General features: G+C 30.5%; 1 protein-coding gene across 1 annotated transcript in view; it reads left to right on the forward strand.

Moving 5' to 3' along the window:
- LOC148284656 (uncharacterized) overlaps nt 1–19,116 on the forward strand; it is a 214,745-nt gene that overhangs the window by 81,954 nt on the left and 113,675 nt on the right. The window contains exon 2 of the mRNA XM_088237032.1: nt 11,804–11,887. The gene's annotated coding sequence lies outside the window, so the exon portion shown is untranslated. The remainder of the gene's footprint in view (nt 1–11,803; nt 11,888–19,116) is intronic.

Here is a 19,116-nt window from a genome sequence, read left to right on the forward strand (position 1 = left end):
TATTTCGTTTTGCACTGTCGGTTTAAAGATTAAAAATTGTTACGGCGATAAAATTAAAATGACGAACATTATTCGAGTGCGGTAAAAATATCAGACTTTTTGTATTTTACTAACCTGCACATAAATAATACCTTTCGTTTACTTAAGTATTTTGCCTAAAACTGTTTTAATTTTTGAAAACATTTTATTACGTACCAACCTACTTTAATGTTATATTTTATCTTTATTTATATATAAATATATTTTTAAATAATGTAATTCGGTATTTCAAAAAAATCTTTATGTATTTATTATATACATATTTATAAGACCTACATATTAACGTTTCAGATGAAACGCTTGAATTGTAAATTAAGTACCTGTCATGTGAAAGCCTTCTGGGCGTATATTAAAATAAATAATAACCAAATTTACATACGTACATAGTTTTTTGAGAAAAGGGAAATTTTTCAAATATCAAAAAACTGTGAAAGATCGTTTTCAAAACGGTTAATCCCAGTTTTTATAAAAACAAAATAAATTAATGGAAATGTATTTTTGATCGTAAACACAAAAATGTTTTTAAAAAGTCAACAATACTTTGCTACTGTTTTAGTAAGAAACGTACTTTATTTCAAAACTGTGAATTATTTAGGTTTTATTTTAGTATAACTTGGTTCTTAGTAATTAACATAAACATATCCCCTTGATAAGCTTATAAAAATGCTCATACTAGTTATACGAAAACAGGAAACGACAAGCTCATCAAAATATCTCACATTTCCCAAGTTTTCTGAACAAATTAATCCTTCTTTGACCCTTTGAGACGCACGCAAGTATGCCACAAATGCGGCAGTAAGACGTCTGAACACCAAGAGATAAAAATGTCGTAGCTAGTGTAATAAAGTTTCAGAGAAAAGTGTCTCAGCCTTAGTACTTTTGGAGTAAGTTGTGATTAAGATCAATGTCGGCTGTCATTCCTGGGATTATTGACAGGCGGCGGCAGATGGCTTAAGTAATTTAACTCTAATTATGTCTAATGATCAATTCATTGTTGATTCTGGAACTTTGGATCGTTTTATGGCTTTGAATTAATAAACTAGAATGGCGGACCGTTAAACTCATTCAATAGTTTTCTTTCTTTAAAAGTTATCTCGGAAAACGTTTGTAGAAGAGAAGTTTTACAAATAGTGCCTTGTTTCTGTTTCACATACCTTTGAAAAAGTACTTAATAGAAGTAGGAACCGGGTAACTTACCTACCTGCATTCTTTATCACTATCACATTTCAATTTTATTTAAATACGCGTTCTCTTTATTCGTTTGTTTTTTTTTCAACAAAATACCTAAAAGCTTTTTAATATACTTTTATTTGTAAAGGACTGTTTAATAAAACAAGCAATCGAAGCCATTGAACCATCGAATATATGTACATTGACGCGCCCTATAGAGTAAAATATTGAACAAAGTAGTGACACAAAAACTTACCAGCAGTTACCGAGTTTATTCATTCCAGGGCCCCGATTACAATGGGAAGTTAACATTTATCTTCAAATTTATTAACAAAGTAAAATTATCTTTTCGGGTGAAAAGTAGAATAAGTTCACAATTTTTTTTTTCAAACATGTTTTTATTTTCTAAATATACACACTTGCGTACATAAAAATCGACATTAGTTTTTACCTTCTCAGTATATACCGATAACATTGCCGTCGTCATAATCTTGGCTCTGGCCTTGATTACAAACGTTTTCTTCAACCGCACATATGGAGACGGTATAAAGTAAAATCGATTTTAATGCACGAAAAATTTAGTATAGTATAAGCCATAGAATTAAGAATAGTCCAGAAGGAGCGTAGAATCATATTTGAATACATCGGACTGTGTCCAATAATTCCCCTACTATGCCCTACTTTCGCCGCGCGCATTAGTGACGTCGACGCGTAATGTTGCCAGTTGGGAAGAAATATAATCATAACATAAACGTAAAGTTTAAAAAAAAAAAGCAATTTGTTAATTTCTCTAAAATTTTTAAAAAATTTCTCTAAAATTTTTAAACATTGATTGACACAACAGAGTAGATAAGTACAGGGTCATTTAATAAGAGTAATTGAATTAATGATCTTTGAACTTAAAATATAAAACAAATTTTATTTTAAATAAAACGGATATTTTTATATCATGTTAAATAATATTTTATATTTTGAAGATAATGTCAGTGAAATGTTCACCACGGCGTTGTTTTATCCGAGGTCTAATTTTAATTGCTTCTTTCATTAGATGAGCAAAGTAAGGTTAAAAAAAAAATACAACAAGGCAACACTAACGAAATGTTCGTTTTGTTTCTTCGACAATATGACAGATGGAAAAACAATTAAATTTTTGAGGAATGCATTTGCTACTTACACATGCATTTGCTAATTACACATGAAATGTGATACCATCCTATTTCTTTAAGATCCTAACTGTATTTCTACACTTTAAAAGGACACAACACGGCATAGTTGAACTCAAATCAGGAGTTGCGTACTGAGCGGCGTATACAAAGAAACTAATGGGTCAAAACGTAAACCTACTCATTTATGAGTAGTTAAGTCGCCTTCTGTTTGATGTGCGTATCCGGTATCTGGACTATTCTTAATTCTATGTATCTAATATTAAAAAATAATAAAAATATTTTTCCAAAATAATTTTTGATTCAAAATGCAAAATTCAGCATAATACCCGATATAAGAATTTCACACCTCTTCTAGATATACTCGTAAATAATGGATACGTTGCTCGATACGGCGAGCACTCTCGTGACAGCTAATTGGCCCGCTGTCTCCGTCGCCCCTCGCCCGTCCCTCTGACACCGGACTGGCTCGAATTGCTTCCGACTCGCGGCTTTGATCTTCCCAGACGGGGCTGAGTTCGCCGTCTGCTCGTCTCCTGGTATGGGAAGTGTGCTTGATGGCCCTGCCGCGTGCGTTTTATTGAAACATCCCAAATGTCAAACAGGACGATTAACAGACTAACAGGGGTGTTATAACTTTGACGGGTTTATTGCGAGCTATGCGGTGTGTGCAACGATCTTGTAATATAGACTGTAAGTGTTACTTAAGTCTTTAAATATTTTACATTTTATAACAACAATTTAGGACTTTTAACTATAGCTGGTTTAAAACGTATCGAAAATAATATTTTATCCATACATATAAAAATGAATGTACGTTTGTTCTTTATAGATATTACATATTCCAAAAAATTATGGGTGTAGTTTTTTTGTATATTAAAAAAGTTTGTATTTTAATGTTTACAAACATTAATTATTTTTAACGAATACTGAATTGATTGTTTTCAATTTGGTTGTTTTATTTCTACTTATTAACTTATCTTCAATAGGTTTGAGTAATGCTAACTGATATTTGATACATTTTAGAAAAACGGATTCTTACAAAAAATGCACCACTGTTGGTAAGTAGCGCAGAGTTTGACATTTGCAAAAAAAATCTAAATTTGATTCTTAATTCTATGCTTATACCATAGAATTAGAATAGTCCAGAAACCGCATACACGCATCAAACTACTCTTAAAAGCGTAATTTTACGTTTTGACCCAATAGTTTCTTTTTAGACGTCGCTCAGTACGCAACTCCCAATTTGAATTCAACTATACCGTGTTGTGTCGTTTTAAAGTGTGGAAATCTTTAAAAAAATAGAAGGGGATCACATTTCATCTGTAATTAGCAAATGCATGTGTAAGTAGCAAATGCATTCCTCAAAAATTGAATTACTTTTCCATCTGTCAGATTGTCGATGAAAACAAAATGGACATTTCGTTAGTGTTGCCATGGTAGTATTTTTTTTTGCCCTACTTAACTCATCTAATGAGAGAACTTGTGAAAAGTGGACCTCGGATAAAACAACGCCGTGGTGGACATTTCACCAATATTATCTTCAAAACATCAAATATGATTTAACATGATATAAAAATATCCATTTTATGTCAAATAAAATTTGTTTTATATTTTAAGTTCAAAGCTCAATAATTCAATTACTCTTATTAAATTACCCTTTACTTATCTACTCTGTTGTGTCAATATTTCCGCAAGCACAATAAAATTTTAGAGAAATTAACAGATTGCTTTTTATTTAACTTCACATTTGTGTTATGGTTATATTTTTTTCCCATCTGGCAACATTACACGGTGACGTCACAAATGCGCGCGGCGAAAGTAGGGCATAGTAGGGGGATTATTGGGCACAGTCCGACGTATTCAAATATGATTCTACGCTCCTTCTTGACTATTATTATTACCTACGTAATCGTTACGTCGATCATTATGAATACAGTATTTTTTTGTATTTTTATTTTTATAAAATATAAAGACACTTAAATGTAATATAATAAAATATATCATCTATTTTGTGTAATTCTATAATTGAAGATATATATGCATGTAAAATTGTATCGACGAATGCTTTCAAATTGTATGTTTTCTAATATGTTTTTTTGTTGAATTACCTAATAAAAAAAAATATTTTAAAAAAAACTAAAAACTCTTCTATACGTGTGATGTCACTGAACTCTTTCTAAACGGCTACCCCAATTTACGTGCGGTTTTCGACGAAATTTTAATCTTTGCACTGCGCGTGTTCGTAGATATTAAAATTTTTAATCAAATCTGTTAAAAAAAGTAAGAACCATAAATCTTTTTTTCATCGACCAACCATTCGTTGCATTCGACGAGGATGCATATACAAAAAAATTGAAGGACGTTGTTCTTCTGTTTTTTTTTGTTTTTCAATGTTTACCAACAAGATTCTTTTTTATGGATCCCAATCAGATTATTTCCTTACATTCCCTAAAATTTTTTCCCATTTATTTCTTTTAACCAAATTTTTGGTAATGCAATAATAATATTAACTGACATTCAATACATTTTTGAAAATTGCATTCATAAATAAAGTGCACCCCTGTTGGTGAGAGGAGCTGAGTTTGAAATTTGCAAAAAGAATTCTCCATTTTAAAATTAATAACTTTTAGTTTTAATCATAGAATTCAATTATAAACCAGTACCTAGGTACCTACACTACCTACTTATCAATGATAAGTATTTTCCAAGGTAATAGCAGGCAAGCCAACGTTCGGGCAGGACAACGTCTGTCAGGTCCGCTAGATCCTATAAAATACCTGTATTAGCAATTCGTAATGAATAAGGAATTATTATTATGGAAAATCGACACTCATGTATATAATACATTGATTTATTTATTAATAAATCGATAATATAATATGTATATATACTCGTATGTATAAAAATATGTAATTATTATAACTGCCCTTATAGATATAATGGCCAGTGTCGTAAATTGCAATAATAAAGAAGAGTAATTTTTCAGAAATTTTATTTATTTATTTAACTTTTTGTCCATAATGTTATTTGTACATTGGCGGGCTTATTGCAAAATGGAAATTTTTTCCAACCAACAAATTTTGTGGCGTTAAAATCACTGTTTTACATGTTTGATTACGAAGAATAATGTGTATTTAAAATTCTGAAGTACATGGGTATTTAAATAAAAAAATATCATGTTTTCAAACAATTTTTAATCAAAACGGGATCGTCGCTATTTTTTTAAATTTGAGCATCGTTACCGTTTAAATAGATCATCCTCACAAATCTTGACATCACACTAAGGAACTTCAGCCTTACGGGAAATTGGATACAAAAATGTTTTCTTGCGCGGGGTAAAAATCAGAGCATTCAATTGTACGGCAAAGTTTCTTATATCTTAAAGAAAATATTTCAATAAATACGCACTACTTTGAATAAAATCACTGCTTCATATAAATCAACCTTTGATATGAAAGCTATGGAAGATTTCCGGTCTGCTTGCCGTTTCCGGACCAATGGGAAGAACTGAATTAGAATAACCGGAAATGAACCTCTGAGTCATACGCGGAGTTATTTCAGAAATTTAAAACTTTATAAACTCTTAAAAATGTCTACTTTGCGCTTTTTTAATCGGTGGCTGAATATGGCATAATTGGCTGGGGAGGTTGCTCGACAGTTGTCATGAACCTCCTAATCAAGACGCAAAAACTTACTCTTAGAGTTATGTTTCGGTGCCCTCCGACCTACCCATCTGAACCATTATTTCAATTGTTAAAAGTTCTTGATATTCGTCAAATCCATACCAAGAATGTATTGACAATTTTCTGGTCAGGCGACTACGGAAGGAGCTCCCAACTGCCAACAAAATGCCCGCACGAGGTTTTTGCGTTACCTACCGCTACCGCTTCTTAATACCGAGAACGCGTACGATGTTTGCTCGGAGACACTTTTCATATATAGCTCCAAGAGTGTTCAACGTCTTGAATGAACATATTAAGTTCTCCAAAACAACGTCTATAATTAGGATAAAGATCCATAATTGGATTGTATCACTGTATGAGATTGCTTCGAGAATAAATGCATGACATCGCTGCTGTTTTCATTACTATCAATATACGTTTATCGTATATGTGTATGTCATCACTGTCATACGTATTATTATATAACTTTTGATTCCATTTTCGACATGTATTATAAATTTCTATTATTTTTATTTTTCTATTATTATTTTGTAACTTTTTCTTTTATTATTTTGTGTATTGTTTTGATTATTTTGCATATTGTTTTGATTACCTGTATATTGTTTTAATATGTAAATAAATATTTTTAATTTATATATCGAAGAGTCCCGACTTAACACGGAATTTTCGAACAAGTCGGGACATAAAAAACATATAATTGTGTCTATGTTAAATTGTGTAATTTGTGCATTAAATAAATAAAATAAATAAATAAAATAAAATAAAAACGTTGATAATACGATATATCAAAATTGAAAAAAAATATTTTGGCTTAGTTTAATAATCTATTAATAAAAAAAAAGAGGAGACATATTTTTAAATTATTTTGTTTTAAAAGTTATGTTTGAAAACATTTCTCCACTATATCCATATTGATTTCGAAAACACAATTAATTTTTTGAGATCCATTTCACATATTTTTTACGGTAATCGTAGTATGTGATATTTCCCTATTGACATCGACCCTCTATAAAATGTTGGTAATATAAAAATAAAATCTTACGTTGGCCCTTATACGAGTAGATCAAAGCAACAGATTTGTTAAATATACGGCCTATGCCAATTATAACGCTTTTATAAAGAAACGGTGTTCAAAAATCTGAACCAAATAACATAAAACCATATTGCAAAGACAAACAGGGGCAAAAAATAATGGTTTACAATATATTATTTAAGAACACTATCAAACTAACAAGACTTTGAGCTCAACTTTGCCATTCAGTCTTCATCATTAAACATTTATAAGTTATTTATATCAATCAAAAAGTCCGTGAAGTAATATTCACAAAAAACTCCCTTCGAAGGGGGCTTTTGTTCTTAATACTTTTTGTATTGGTGTGTGCATTTTATGCATCCTTTATTATATCGGTGTTTTTCAACTTGTGGGTCGCAGATACAAGCAAGGCAAAAGTAAAAAGTAAGGTTTGAAAAACTGGCATCCTGGGGAGGGGGTTGAGTCAGATTTTTAAAAATCTGGTGCAACTTCCTTATCAGAATCATAACTTTATTTTACTTTTGCATTACTCTTAACTTCGACTTTGGAAAATTGTTTCGATCGGTTACTCCGTTGCGACGTGAAAGAAACACAAACAAATACATCTTCGCATTTATAAATTTATATTATTGAAAAATAATGGATTTATAGCATAACTGTTCTTTGTCAAAAATAACTCGTTAAATATATTTCTAGGCACAAAATTTTCCACTGAAAACGCGTTATTATGTCACATTTTGTTTATGACTATCAAATATATGAATGTAAAAGACAAAATTCGTACGTGTGTCCCCCGATGGACTGAATACTAAACCGATTTATGAGTGGTTTTCAGCGAAATGTAGATTTTTGTCATAAGCATATTTGTGGCTCTTAAAATCTTCAATTCTTTTGGTAGAAAAAAGTTAAAAGCGTAAATGTTTTTTTCATCGTTCATCGAGGCTGCATTCGCCGAGAATGCATTTACAAACAAAACGGAAGGATGTTTTTAAGAAACAGATTTTTTTATCATGAAAAAAAGTTGTTTTTGAATGTTTGCAAACAACATTTGTTTTTTCATGGATCCCAAACAGATTATTTTCTTAAATTTCTTATAATTAAAACCCATTAATTTCTTTTGGCTGGATTTTCGTTAATACTAAAATAATATTAACTGACATTTAATGCATTTTAAAAATCGCATCCCTAAATAAAGTGAACCCCTGTTGGTGAGAAGAGCAAAGTTTGACATCAGCAAAAAAATTATAAATTTGAAAATTAATTATTTAAACAGTGGGAATTCAACCATAAACAAGTACCTAGGTACCTACTTACCAATGAAAAGTCACGCCATCTTTTTTACGTTTATCCAAATAGTTTTTACACGCTCAAGCCTTTCCGTAGGGCAGGACTGAGCATTTCGGCATGAGTCATAATTGTCATAATTTTAGAAGGTCCCGGGTATGTCTATGTGTATTAAAAGGTCAATGATTTTGTTTAGAACACCGAACCTGCTTCTTTGATTACGAAACGTATTATGAAGTAAAGTTTTGTAAGTATGCTTAATAATGTTTAATCTTAAGAGGAAACGCGGTCTGACTTTTCTTCATACAAACGTATTCCCGTAGTTTCTCTCTGGATTATGGCACAAGAGCAGGGATTTTTTACACACTGCAGATATTTACTATGGTCGTATCCCAATGGTTTTTTTTTTTTTTTTTTAATAGTTTATTATAGGAACTAAAACTATCAAAAACCCGTAAAAACGCCCAGTTTTATCTGCTGTCTTCGGGGGCGCGGAATATACTCGTATTATATAACTTTATTTGAAAAACACAAAACTTATCATTTATCAAACACGATCGGTTTAGTTTTGAGGTGCGGAAAACGGGATAGCAAAACATCGATTTTTTCTATTTTTACAAAAGGTCTGACATGCAGTTATCTTTAACGCACAGTATTTGGGAGGTATCTGCAAGACAGTTACAGAAAAATAATATTTGAATTCAATTGTGTTCATTTAATCTATAGATGAGAATAAACTCAAATCTAGCAATAGCAAATCATTGCCGGATTCAGCTCGTACCTAATAAATAGTAAAAACATAACTAAGGAATTGTTTTCGTTTTGCAAAAAACATTGTCTTTGATTTTTGGCAACGTAAACAAATAATTATTTAAATAACGATAACCCCGTTGAAGGCTGAAGCATGCACGCCAATTTTACCAAATAAAACTCCAAAGGGTTTAAAAAGGGTTCGCAGATTTGACGTCCATCCCTCGCGAGTCGAGAGGATGATAGCAATTATTGGGGAGAGAATGGCGATCCTACTAGGTCCTTACCCGGGCAGGGTCACTTGTTCGGGATTTTGTCGGGATCGTGAGAAGGACTCACGCTTTATGTTGACTTTAGGGTCATAACATCTCATAAGCTCTTTTTATTTTATAAGTCAATATTTGAAGGCTTATAAACACACTCGAAGAAAATTCAAATACATCAGTACGTAAACCAATTATTTTGTTTTCTTTTGTGAGAAATATTTTGGACAAAGATTTTGTTTTGTTATTTGCCTAGTCTTATTTTTGCGTGTTCCGAACGTGAATGATATTATTTTACCGTTTACATTTAAGAAAGATCACATTTATTTCTTTATTAATTGCCCGAAGATCTCACACAAACTACGTTTCAAAAATACATAAAATATATTTAGCGTCAGTTACATAACGTATAATAATAATAAAAATAACTATTTTTCGCATTGATTGCACAAATTAAAACTAATTAAAAGAGTTTGAAAATTGGGGTTTTGGCCATTAAGCCAATAGGATAGCTGATTTCACTACAGTTGGAGTGGCGTAGAGTAAGTTCAGTAGTCTTGCATAATTATTGGCAGTTCTGTGCATTTTTTATTAAGTAAAATGAAAAGTTCTTTTCTTTAGAATATTTTAAATTATGTCTCAGGTCATCAACCTTTCTGTTTTCTAAAAAAAACATACCAGCACTTTTGTTGATTGGGAATATTTTGTACAAATAAAATATGTAAAGTAATGTTAATACTTATTTATTACATCACTTATAGCATTAAGTATTTTAAAAATTCATATAAGGTCCATCTCAGTTCTACGTCTCTCTAATGAAGACAGATTAAGAAATTTCTCTATTTCAAATAGGAATAATACCTCCTCTGTAATCCGAGCAACCATGCTACTTTAACAAATTTTTAAAGTGTATATGTCAACTTTTTCCTTTAATAAGCAGTTAGCAAGCTAAGGAGGGTCTAATGTCTTGCAAGATCTTTACTTGTTTTGTTCAGGTTTGAATTGTGCCTTTTCGTAAGTGTGAAAGCACTCTAATCAATGATATTAATCGTAAACGTATACCTACATTAATGAAGTCCAAATTAATTACTGAGCATATCGTGGGTATTCTGCGAAAAAACACGAAGTCAACATTTTGCTGTTTTGACTTAATGATGAGGTTATACTATTGAAAAAATACTCTACAATCGGCAAAAACGCGCTAAGTCCTATCTACACTACAAGTCGAGATATTTTCTGTAATAAGTCAATATAACATAAAACCGCTCAGGGAAAAAGCACCAAGGGACAAGGAACGCCGTACTGGTGGGCCATCAATAACAATATTTCGGATGTATTTAACGGAGCTTATGGAGCAGTACTGACTTGAGAAAAGGCGAGATTGTTGGTCGGCGACATGATATCCTGGAGATCTCTAGTAAGTGATGTCTTCATGTTTATCTCAGGGGCAAACGTGGCAGTTGTTGTTTCATTTCTTTGCTCTTTTAACTAATTTATTATGATTTTACCTAATGTAATAGGTACTGTACATTAAATAAAATGATAACATAACTTTTTTAATTTAAAAAAAAAACATTACTCACAAAGTGGCTATCGTAGGTACAATGTTACTTCAGTTTGAATTCCTTACTGTAATTCCTTACATTTATCAGCAAAAATGCACTAAGTCATGTCAGTTCACTATTATTTTGAAAAAAATATTCTAAAAGTTCAGTCATTATTTATTAAACTATTGAATAAAATGTAGTAAATAGAGCAATTTACCATTTTTTCAAGTTGCCTTAGTAATGTTTCGTAAAAAAAAGTTATTTCGTTACAAACTTTGAAGTTAAATTAATTAGTTCAATTATCTCAGAAGTAGTTATTTTGACTAAGTGCTTTTTCGCAGAATATCCACGATAAACCAACAACTTTATTTCCTTTCAACAGGTAATTGTAAGAAATCCTCCCGTTTTGATAATTTGTTGCTGAGGTATTAAACTGACATCGCTTTTTTGGCAATACTAATAGTTTATGCACAACTAAAATTTACTTATTGCAAAACTAACTACGAGTATAAGACCTGAAGCTAATTAATTTCTTATATTACTTATTTGAAATTTTAAAAATTTAACTTCATGTCGACGGTAGAAAGAAAAAGTTCCTAAGCGAGCTGTTGCAGTTTTACAGAAGATCCAATGAAAGTTTTTTTTTTTTTTTATTAGGAAAAAATCTTATATATACCAATTATTTTGGCGTTACTTGTACATAATTTAAACAAAAAATGGATATTGCCATTTTGAATTCATTGAAGGCTTGTTCTTATTGTTCTAGAAGTTGATAAAAATTTAATGAATTTTATCTCTTATTTCAATGGTTCTCAACTTAGATGTGAAAGTGTTTCTGTATATTTGATTATTTTTATTTTTTTTACAGGTGAACGCAGCTTCGCTCTGATCACAATGTCCTTTTCATTCCGACCTCAGGCATTTTGAAGTTTCAATCCAAAGCGACAGTTAGGTAAGTTCATCAAAAGTCATAAATTAGAATCGTACAATTTGATTACAATTATTTCCCCAACTTTTATCAAACATTTGTGGTACTTACAGATTTCAAAGTTACGCAATAATTATTGATAATTATTTTTACACAAACAATGGATGATGCATTCTACAGCAGGATTTGTTTTATTTAAACTTTTGAACGGTGTTCGTTTATCGCAGATGATTTATAAAACAAATTATCAATAATACAAGAATCATTAAATTCCAACTTTACCAATTTACGTTATTTTCAATAAAATTTTAAAACCTTACATGCCAAGTATTTTAATGTTTGATTTTTTAAAATTAAATCCTTTAGATCTACAAGCAATTAAGTATTTTTATAATTTGAACAATTCAGCTTTTATCTTGATTTAGAGAAATGCTTTAGAGTAAAAAGATAATCCGTACTATTTTTGGTGTGATATTTTCGTGTAAAAATCACGAAAAACCAACATTCACGACAGTATTTATTCAATTCATTGGCATGTATCAAAATTTGATTACGCCAAGAGATATATAGATAGATAAGAAGTAATTGGAATCTATTGTAAATGTGGTAGCCTAAGCCAAGAGTATCTATTAAATTATTCACGATAATATGATTATTATTTCAGTTTGAATAGAAATTATCGACGGGTCACGATATTAGTAGCGCTAATGGCCACTCAAATATTCCTCAAAGGGCAGAAATTTGTTAAGGGGAGGCATCTTGAGCGGGATAATGTTTGTTTTACGGTTATTATAGGCGATAATGTAAATTGACACGAATTTCGTCTGAAGCTTTGTTTACCAAGGTTACTAGTTACGTTAAGGATGCATAGTTTAACTTTAACTGTTAAGTTTTATCCCTTAAAACACAATATCTTTCCTTCCAGTTTACAGCCTCCTATTAGCTTTTTTTTAACGCACAGTAAAACATTCTATTTTGCAACCCGTTTTTCGATAATTGGTTGTCTTTTGTGATTATTTTTTTCTAAAAAACTTTAATTTTTAACTCGAAGTATAAGGTGAAATGCCTTTTTATGTAAAATAAAAAAAAAATACGTAAAATTGTCTTTTTAGCAGCTTTCCGAAAAATTGTAGGCGTAATTACCAAATAATAATATTCTAAAATAAAACCCACTAGATTTTTTTCACAATAATGTTGTATAATAATGATTCTTCTTCGAAAATAAAAAATATTTTCGAGGCGAAAACACTAAAAGAAAACCGTATGTCTCTCTAATTCGAACATTATTGTTCTTTTACTTTTTGTTCCTGAAAGTGTAAAAAATTCGGTTATTTGTAAAAAGTATTTTTTACAAAAAGGTTTTTTTGTTAGCTTATTTACGGAATTTTAGAGAGCTCTTTTTTTATTGATTGGCAAAGGCTTATTTAATGGAAATAAAGAACGCTTTTTATTTTTATAAAAAAAAGCTCTTGGTCGCGTCTGTACAAATAGTAAAGTATTTCAAAATATGTTTGATTTATTTAATACTATTGAAGTATCTCGTCTTGGAAGTTTTATAAACTAATTAACTCCTAATAAAATATATTTTTATTAAACCTTGTATCATATTAATTTTTGTATCAGTATATTAATCATAATAAGTCCTTTATTGTACTTAACTTAATTCCATATTTTTAATTAAGATATGCTGTATTTTTTTTTTTTTACCCTATTTTCCTTTTGCTCTACACTGTTGCACCATAACATTTTTCGAATTTTATATCAGTTTTTTTACATTTCAAAATATAAATGATTTTCGCATTTTTTATTTGCATCTTGAAGGCCAGAAAAATAAAACTTCTGGTAGTGAGAGAAGTCGATCTTGGAATATTATTTTAGTCTTATCATACAAAACATGCATCATACGATAATGCACCAAACATTAGACACGTTTATATTTCCGGATGTAATATCGTTCTTCCCACCCCTTAGTTCGAATCAGTTACCATCCCTTGTAGCGAGAATTCCAACAGATATAGATTAGAAATTATTTATTTCCCCAAAATAAATAAGTTTTGTGTTTTCTTAACATTTCTAGTAAATTATTTTGCCGCCAAAAGATTTTTTATGTATTTTTACAAAAAAAATGCTTTATAATGTTATCAAACCAATGTTTTGAATTTAAAATACTTGTACCAGCTAAAAACTACAATCAATAATAACTTTCCCATATTTTTTATGTTTTTAAACTCTGTATTTTCCTGAAATCATAGGCATTAAAAATGGTAGGAAAAACATTTTTGTTATATTTCTGGTAGGTTCATTAAAATAATGACCGCTCCAGAGTGGAAGGGTCCTGCTTCTTATTTTCCTTTTGACAAAGCTGAGTGGGAAATCGGCGAAATCTGGGACTGTCTTCTTGAGCGTAGCCTCCCGAGTCTTTTTGTCAGCCTTTTTGTTGCCAAGGATTCCGCAGTGTCCCTGTTTCCAGCCAATGTACACGTCCTGATGTCGACATCGTAGCTTCTGGATATTTGCTTTAATGTCCATTACAATAGGGTTGACCGAATTTCGGCCAGTTATTGCATGGACGCTAGATTTGCAATCTGTCAGGATCGTTATTTTCTTCCATCTGTTTGGTGGTTTCTTCAAAACATAGACCAGGGCTTCTCTGATCGCAAAGAGTTCCACCTGAAACACGAAGCAGAAATCACCGAGTTTCAATTTTCTCGACGGTAGCTATCTGACGCCATCGTTAGTTACAAAAGATGCACCCACATTGCCGTCCAAAAGACTGCCATCTGTGTAGTGTAGCTATTGCTGAGTATTACATACTAGTTAATTCGACCCATCGGGTCTTATGTAATCAGCCCTGCTGGCCTTAATGAGTTTGTTTGAAGGCCTTGGCTAATTAGGATCTCGGATGCGCTTTATAAGTCATTACACAAAAAAAAAAAAATTATGCGATCACCCATACGGGATTCCATAACGAAAATAGAGTTATACGAGTATATGTTATCACCATCATTTCTTTTCCGGACTATGGTGCATAGGGCACTGCATTAATATACAAATTGCAGCTAATCTTGATCATTTTTGTTACGTGAAGGTGAGATGATCAGTCTTACGCTTCAGGTACCAGTCTATGAACTATGAAATATTCTGGTTCAAAAACACCCTATTTAAATAAGTATTTCGTATTAACCATGTCAAGAATCGAATCCGAGACCTCTTAGAGGGTAGGCAAACGCGCTGACCATACCACAAAGCTGACTATCAAAGAAAGGCTCTCTTCCGCTTATTTATATATATATTTTTTTGATTTTATGAATAACAAATGAAAATACATTATTATAATTAAATATAATTTTTTACATTAATCAAATACATGTGTTTACATTAACGTTTCCTATAACGTAAAAAAAATAAACAATTCCTGTGTACATAATGGGAAGTGACATCTTACAATAGTTTATATAATTTTAATAAATATTTATTTAGAATAATATAAATAAATTACAAAAAAGATAAAAACGATGTTTTCAAACAGTGTTACATAAAGAAGAATTATAGATGTAATTTTTTACTTCATTCTTAAATATATTGTATTCCTGGCTATACTTTTTATTATCTTTGTTCATTTCATTAAAGAAAAATATTCCTGTAAATGTTATATCTCAGTTCTGGCAATTAATCCATTTACGGTAAGCAAACCGGATATCTTTCACAACGCTCTTATGATTGATTAGTTCATATGAACCAGTGACGTCGTTAAATATAATTCGTTTTTATTATTTTTTAGGTACATTTTCAAGAAACTTTGCAGAACAATTTAATGCTCTAATTTTTACCGCACGGTAGAAAACATTTTTTTGGATCCAATTTCCCGTAGGGCTGAAGTTTTTCAATGTGACATATTGTAAAACATGTTTTTCCTAAAATTCCTTCAAAATAAATACAAATTATTATGCTTACAAATTGTTTTCATTTTTTTATATCGCAATGATGATATAAAGACCGTCTAAATGCTTCGCAAAACTCGTCACAATTTCACTTAAAATTTTGCGGTTTTCTTTTTCCCCTTTAAAGCCGACCGAAAATTTCATTAGGCCAAAGATCATCCGCCGCTAAAGAAATATGCCTTTTACAAAAAAAACAGATATACGAGGGTAAAGTCGATGGTAAATGAAATGAAATTATTAACATATAAACAAAGAATATTTTACAATACAATGATATTTGTTCATAAAATTATAAACTCTAATAAAAAAACAAAATTTTGGAAAAAAATTGATCGGAACCAGCATGAACACAATCACAATACTAGAGAAAAGAACAAAATTAGACTTCCATTTAGGAAAAAGGCAAAGTCACAAAATTCAATTTTATTTAAAGCAATTAAAAAGTATTACGAAATGAAAAAAAATATTTATGAAGAAAAAAACATATCAAAATTTAAAATAATGGTCAAGACATATGTGATAAACAATTTATAAATTAAATATATTTGTAATGTTATTATTAGAACACACATAACAATATGTATGATATGTGTGCCCTATTTTAAGATTTAAATAAATAAATAAAACAACTATTAAACTTTCGCAATATTTATCACCTGAAAGATATTTTTTAAAGTTTTTATTAATCTCATTACTTACATACTGCTATGACGGGGGGCAACGTAGTCCATTTTACATACATAACCGTAATAAAAAGTAAGAATAACAGTAGTTTTTTTATCATCGAGATAGTACTTTCGATTGAGAATAAATATTTTAATACACTTATAATGATAATTTCTTTTATCCCGGGGTTTCATTTAAATATACACAAATTTTATGACTTTTTACTCTCGTACCTACCGAAATTCAAAAGTGGCGAGTTTATTTATTAATTCAATTCAATTCATTTATTTGAAATTTAATAAATACATTACAAAAATACATTCAATACGTACATGTTATAAAAAAGAAAAAGAAATACACGAAAGAGACTCATGTCAAAGTAGTAGAAGAATCCTGCTCCGGAAAACACCTTCGGATACATGGAACAGATCAATATCCAGAGCGATGTTGTTCAGCATAGCGGTAGCCCTTCCAACAGGCAAAACCATGTTGGTCCTGAATATCGGAATATGTAACAATCTATACTGACGCTGTCTTGGGTAATTATCAGGAACATACAAACCAATGCTTATCATAATTTCAGAATTATCGATCATACCGCGCAACAATCGATAAAAATGTGTAGTCAAATACACATTCCTTCTAGTCTCTAAACTGTTGTAGCCAAGCATACCCCGGAGAAACTCGGTCGGGTAGAGACAAGAATATTACCCGCACTCTCTCATGTAGAGATATCTCAGAAACTTCTTTTGGATTTTCTCTATCATAAGAGAGTACTTCAGTTCATGTGGCCCCCAAATCATTGAGTCATTTTCGAGTCTACTTCGCACCAAGGAGTTGTAAAGAGTTCTCAGTACGCGGGTATTTTCGAAAACCCTGGCAGTACGCAGAACAAATTCTAACAAATCCTAATTAATGTGTCTTTGTCAACTACTTGCTCGTCCCAACTCAACGCAGGACTTTTAGTCCCATGGAATTGAGGTTTGTATCTCAAAAAACGTGTTATATACTGTCTTTAAGTAAGATAATAAAACAATTTTAATTTGTTTTTTCGGATGATTATTAGTTTGTAAAAAAATACCGTTTTATAATTTAATTCAAAAATTTTAATAATTGAAATAATTCCATGAAACAAGGAAAGCTTTTGCTAGCGCGTTTGGAGCGCCATCTATGTATTTGATATTGAGGTTAAGTATTAAAAATATACCTACTACCCCTTGGGATAAAACCCAGAATTGTGTGTGTATAAATATGTAAATATACATACACATACCAAAAATAATATTGTGAAATAATTCCTTTAGTACACATGGAATAAAAAAATATTTTTCATTTCGAGAGGAATGAATTCAGGTCTGAAAGGGTAAACGTTTTCATGATTAACATTAAATTTATTTATAAATTTTTTGGTTATGTAACCGAAGCGCGCGACGCAATCTTATAAAAATAGCATCATTCTTTCTTTCACATCTAATGGTGCATAGGACACTGCATTGGAAAACAAATCGGAATCTATCTTAATAATTTTTGTTACATGAAGGCAAGATAGTGAATTGTAAGCTTTAGGTGCCAGTCCACAGACAGTAAAAAGATTTCATATAACACCACCTTTCTAAATAAATATTTCATATCAACTCTGTCAGAAAATGAACCCAATGCCTCTTTATTGGTAGGTAAATTTACTGACCATTAGACCACGAGGCGTATATCAAAATACATATTATTGAGGGTTATATTTTATCTTGTATTTGAGTAAAAGCTAATATTATTTAAACAAGTTGTGGTCTCGTCGTTATGTCGAAAACTCACGGATCCAACTCTAACCCCTCTGATTCCCGTTTTCTTGTACAGTAATGTTCGAAGTATAAAAATTAGTCCTCAAATTTATATGTTTGAAAAACATACGAGTTCAAATGTGGGTGTGTTGTTGTTGTTTTTGTGTTTTTTTTTTCAAATATATTTTTATTTCCTTTTTTAATTACAATAAAAAAAAACACATTATCTTTTACAGAATATTTTTTTTTTCTTTCTTATGCTATACAAAAATATTATAACTGTCCATTATTTATTATGGGAGAAAAAAATAATTAACATTTTCTTGTTTACCCACGAACAGGCCATGCCTTTGTGGAATTTTTTTGTTTACTATTTTTCTACTAATATGTATATATTTTTTTTTAAATAAATATTTGTGTTCTTATGATTTACCTAAATATTTAATTTTTAGGGCCATTTTCAACGAGTTGTAAATAACTCACTATAAAAAAATGGAATCGAGTTGGGGTAGAGTGGGACTCGAACCACGGACCTTTGGTCCGTGAGTCCGAGACACTAGCCACAGGACCACAACCCGATTTTTCATTGACATGTAATTATGCTTTATTTTTTTAATTCTCTGTTTTATTATTATGTTTATTTTAAAAAAACAAAAAAAAAAAATTTTTAATAATAATAATAATTAATAAATTTTTAAAATTAAAAAATTTTTTTTTTTCAAAAACAGATAAATGTGTTTCACGAAATTTTATTATTCAATTTCAGTGGTCGAAAATAAGAAAACGGATTAAGCGTTTCTGAAAACAGGCTTCAAACGAGATAGGATGTTTTTCAGATATATTTATTTATGCCATTATTTATTTTTTTAAT

This window comes from Micrasema longulum, unplaced genomic scaffold (genome assembly GCF_059751315.1).
Source record: "Micrasema longulum isolate JH-2025_06_02 unplaced genomic scaffold, ASM5975131v1 h1tg000099l, whole genome shotgun sequence".
NCBI lineage: Eukaryota > Metazoa > Arthropoda > Insecta > Trichoptera > Brachycentridae > Micrasema > Micrasema longulum.